Source organism: Fukomys damarensis, unplaced genomic scaffold (assembly GCF_012274545.1).
Source record: "Fukomys damarensis isolate Sample0158 unplaced genomic scaffold, DMR_v1.0_HiC HiC_scaffold_25, whole genome shotgun sequence".
Taxonomy (NCBI): Eukaryota; Metazoa; Chordata; class Mammalia; order Rodentia; family Bathyergidae; genus Fukomys; species Fukomys damarensis.
The window spans coordinates 11,534,708-11,539,855 of record NW_022900937.1 but is presented as its reverse complement, the minus strand read 5'-3'; the positions used below and the strand labels follow the sequence as shown (position 1 = coordinate 11,539,855).

Sequence of the window (5,148 nt, the reverse complement as noted above, 5' to 3'; positions counted from 1 at the left end):
TTTTTGGATACTGGGGATTGAACCCAGGGCCTTGAGCATGCTAGGCCAGTGCTTTGACACTGAGCTACATCTCCATCACTTTTTAGAATTTTTATTTTGAGACAGGGACTCCCTGAATTGCCAAGGTTGCTCTCAAACTTTTGATCCTTCTGTCTCAGACCCCTGAATAGCTAGAATTACAGGCATGTGTGCCACACCCAAGATTATTTTAGTAGATCCAGAAAGAACAAATAACAAAATCACTACCCCTTTTTTGTTTGTTTGTTTGTTTGTTTTTGTACCAGGGATCGAACTCAGGAAGGACCTTGTACTTGCAAGGCAGATGGGGTGTTACTGAGCTAAATTCCCAGCTTTCCCTCATAGTTTTTATCAGTGAAGTATGATAAAAATTAACTTCCTCAACCTGGTATCTAAGATGCCTACAGCTAATGCCCAGACTTGTATATAATTGAAATTGCCATTATAGTAATGCATGGGAAAAACAGGCATGGTGATCCATACCTTTAGTCTCAACACTGAGGGACAATTTAGGAGACTGTCTCAAAATAAGAATTTAAAAAAGAGTAGTAATGCAGACCTGCTGGGTAAATTCTCAGTACTGCACCACCAGATAAAACAAATGTGAAAAGAAAATATTACTTTTGAGGACTTCATATATTATTTAGTATGAGCTTAGTGAGACAGTTCAATACATATTTGAATAATTATGGACTCATTAGAACTAAAAGGGGCTTTTATGATGATATTAATTTAAGAGCGGTCATGGTGGTGCATATCTGTAACCTCAGCACTCAGGAGGCTGAAGCAGAAGCATCTTAAGTTTGAGGCCAGTCTGAGCTACATGGCAATATCCTGTCTCAAAAAAAAGGTACTAATTTAAATTGTCTGTTTTTTTATAGGTCAGTATGGAAACCCTCTAAACAAATATATTAGACATTATGAAGGATTATCTTATAATGTGGATTCATTACACCAAAAACACCAGCGTGCCAAAAGAGCAGTTTCACAGGAGGACCAGTTTTTACGTCTAGATTTCCATGCACTTGGAAGGTGAGTAAACTGACTGACTGGCAGAAGTTCCCCAGTTTGTGTCAAAGAAGAAACTTGTACTCATTTTTTTTCCCCAATGGAAATATCCTCATTTGGAAATTCAGTCTCCACTAGAATTTGGAACTCATGTTAAAAGTGTCTTTTAAAAATGGATTGTCCACTTAACGTTTTTAAGGAAACAGTCAAATTTCAGTGTTTTTGAATTTAGGATGGAGATCTTAATAGGTCTTTAAAGAGATTCTGTGTTCACAGTGTCCCGCCACTTTTTATATGTTTTATGCTCAGTGTTTCTGCCTTCTGGTGCCAGCAGAAACTAGGTAACTAGTTGTACGCTACTGAATAAATATTTCCTTTCTCACTGAGTGAGTTTTATCTGTTCTAAAATAACTCCTGGTAGACAGAATACCTGTGTGCTGTCTTCAGTTCTGAAACAGGTGAGGCATAAAGAGAGGAGAGTGGAGGCAGAGTGATGTTTACTGCGTGCCTGCTGAATTCAGCACCCTGACAAGCAGATCTCTTTGTGTCTGAGGAAACCGTGGCTCAGAAACACTAACTTACACAGCGCAGATTCGAACAGGACCCTACTGACTGACTCAAAACCCAGTATTTTATTTTTTTCTATCTGCTTGGGGTACTTATCTGAAATCTTTGTGATATTTGATGTAACTTCTTTCTTGGTGCTGTAATTGTTTTGGCTTGTTTTTCCTTTTGGTACTGGGTATTGAACTCGGGACTTTGCATTTGTGAGGCAGCCAGCAGAACCTCTGAGCTAAATCCCCAGCCCAAATAAATTCTTTCTTTTGGTACTAGAGTTCAAATTTGGGACTTTGTGTTTGTGAAGCAGCTGGTGGAACTACTGAGCTAAATCCCCAGCCCTTGCTGCTGTAATTGTTAAGTCTGTTCCTTTTGAGCTGGGTGTGGTGGTACATGCCTGTAATTCCAGCAGTCTAGGAGGCCAAAGAAGGAAGATCACAAGTTTGAGTTTACCCTGGACAATTTAGGGACTTAGTGGAATCTTCAAAATAGAAAATAAAAACAGCACCGGAGATGCACCTTTGTGTGATTCTGTATTCTGACCCTATTATTGTAAACAGAACAGCCCAAAACTGCCCATTTGTCCTTAAGTCTACTGGTGTAACCTAGATTGAGACCTCTTTACTTCCCAGTAAGTTTCTCAGTTTCTGCTGTTGATGATAAAACTGTTCTGCACACTGGTACAAGATGGCTCTTTCCTAAATGTTTCCTTTTTAAAAAATTTTTTGAGATGGATCTTACTGTATAGTTTAGGCTGGCTTTGATACTATGCAGCCCAGGTTAGTCTTGAACTTTTGAGTGATCCTCCTGCCTCAGCCTCCCAAATATTGGGATTATAGGTATACTCTACCTTGCTTGATGCTTCCTTTGAATTTTTTTTTTTTTTTTTTTTGGTGGTACTGGGGGTAAAATCCTGGGTGTTTTGAATGCTAGGCAAATTTTTTTGCCACTGAACTCCATATCCAGCCCAATAGCAGTTGGCCAATTTATTGTATTGTGAGATTTAGGATGTTTCTATTGATTAGAAAATTTGTTTTCTTTCAGTTTTTATGTTACTGGGTAGCTTCTGAAAGTGGCTTGCCAAATAAATGTTACTAGGTTTTAAGGTTGCTTGCTTCTTCTGGAGTTGGATTCTAGGTTCTTCTTGTCTCAAGCAAAGAATTGAATGAAATGAGCAAAACAGTAGTGACAAACTTTATTTGAAAAAGTAAAAGTGAAGAATGTTGGAGGAACTGGCTCTGCAGAGCAAGTGTAGGGCGAAAAGAGAAAAGCTACACCCTAGAGGAAGCAGGGTGGGCCATCGTGAGGAAAGCCACTGTGAACAGCTCTTCATGGTGTCTGTGTGCTTTTATGCTGTCTAAATCTCAGGAAACCCATGAGCTTCTACGTATGGGTCCTGAGAGGTGGTGCTGGGATCTCACACCTCAGGCTGATGTCAGATCTAGGCCATCCTATTGGAAATGTACTGGAGTTCTTGGGAAAAGTCCGTGTGCAGGGCTTTGGGAACTGTTCTGTGCACATGTTCTGGGATCTTGTAATTAACAGGTTACACCCACTTCCCCAACCAGCTTTGCCACCCCCTAATCTACTGTCTTACTTACGTTCATGTAAATATATATGTTATATACCAACCAGTGACTATTCGTTTATTTTTGTTTTTTGGGGGGTAATACTGAGGGTTTAACCCAGGTCCTCGAGCATGCTAGAGAATTGCTGTCAATGAGCTCTATCCTTAGTCCTTATTTATTTTTATTTTATTTTATTTATTTATATTTTTTGTACTGGGGTTGAACTTGGGCCCTTGCACATGTGAGGCAGGCAGTGGAACCACTGGAGCTAAATCCCTGGCCAATTTATTTTTAATTTTGAGAAAGGATTTCACTCAGTTGCCTACACTGATGTCAAACTTGCCATCTTCCCATCTCATCCTTCTGAGAAGCTGGGATTGTGGGCATGTGCCACCATGCCTGGCTTATTCATAAATACTACTCAATTACATGTTGTAACCTGCCTAACTAGTACATATTCCTGGTTTAACCGTCATGTATGTGTACTGCCAACGTAGTGTCATTTCATTAGGAATTTTGTCTGTGTGATTTTTGTAAAGTGCAATTTTACATTGTTTAAGTCTTGGTTCTATTTAATATGGTGTAATATTTTTGTGGGTTAGTTTGGTGTTGGGTAGTAGAAACCTTAACTCTGTAGGCAAATTAGCAGCTTTTGAGAAGCACAGATAAGAATCCAGGAAACATAAAGAGATGGCTGCTCATAAAATTTCAGTTGTGTAAAAAACAAAAATTTGAAAAATGTTGCCTTTTGGTAGTTAAATTTCTCTCAACAAAATTTGGGGAAAAGTTTCCAGAGGGAAATCGTATTTAATTTACTACCTGCTTTGTGTCAGATACAGAGTAGCATATGTGGTTAGTGTGTGTTTCACACCACTCTGTCATAATGGATGTTCTAGGAGCTAGTATATTTCATTCAGCCAGATTCCTCTTTAAACAGAAATTAGGGGGCCAGGGATTTAGCTCAGTGGTTCCGCTGCCTGCCTCACAATCACAAGAATCTGAGTTTGATTCCCGGTACCAAAAAAAAGAAATTAGACTCCTAACATTTTTAAAGGGAGCTGGGTACTTGAATCATTGGAATATGAGAGGAATCCATAGTTGCTGGCATGGTGGTGATGCCCGTAATCCCAGCACCTGGGAGGCCTGGGGTTTGAGGCTAGTCTGTTCATGTTCATGTTCATGTTAATTTTGTCAAACACATGTGATGTAAATTAATTTATTTATTGAGACAGTGTCTTGCCATGTAGTTTAGGCTGGCCTCAAACTCATGGCGATCCTCCTGCCTCTGCCTCCTCAGTGCTGGGATTCCAGGTGTGTGCCACATGCCCAGCTGAGATGTGAATTTTATACTGAGAATTAATTACTTTTGAGTTTAGCCTCTTTTTCTTGTGATGCTGGGGATTGAATCCTGGGCTTTGCGCACGCTAGGCAGGTATAGTAAGTGCTCTGTCACTGAGTTACATCCCCAGCCCTGCTGAGGTTAGCTTTCTAGGCATGATTGTAACATGAAGCATTCTTTTTTATCTTTTTAAAGTACTAATCTCTTACTTAGAAGAGAGGGAAATGAATTTTGTCTTTTTGCTTTGAAGCAGGAATAGAAGTAAGAGTATGAAAGTTTTTTCTGACTTTTTAATTCTGTCAAGCAGTCTTCAGTCACTAGCATAATTAGAATTTTAATGCTAGAGTGTCTAGAGTTGGTGACGTAGATAGTGATTGTCAGAAGTTAGGTTTGTACATGCTGTGTGTGGTGGTGCCTGCTTGTAATCACAGCAATCTGCTAGGCTGACACAGGAGAGTTAGAAGTTCGAGATGAGACTCCATCTCAAAATAAAAAACAGAAAGGTGGATAGTGCAGCTCTGTGAAAGGCCTGTGTTCAGTCTCAAGGCATGAGCACAGTGGAAACGCTTACCCCTTTCCCCCTTAACTTCATTTATATCTCATATTAGCCCATTACATGTGCATTGGGGGTCTTTTTTTTTTTTTTTTTTTTTTTTT

General features: G+C 39.5%; 1 protein-coding gene across 1 annotated transcript in view; it reads left to right on the top strand.

Moving 5' to 3' along the window:
* Positions 1–899: 899 nt before the first annotated feature.
* The window catches only part of Adam10 (ADAM metallopeptidase domain 10), a 108,018-nt gene continuing 103,769 nt past the window's right edge, over positions 900–5,148 (top strand). The window contains exon 1 of the mRNA XM_033756250.1: positions 900–1,050. The gene's annotated coding sequence lies outside the window, so the exon portion shown is untranslated. The remainder of the gene's footprint in view (positions 1,051–5,148) is intronic.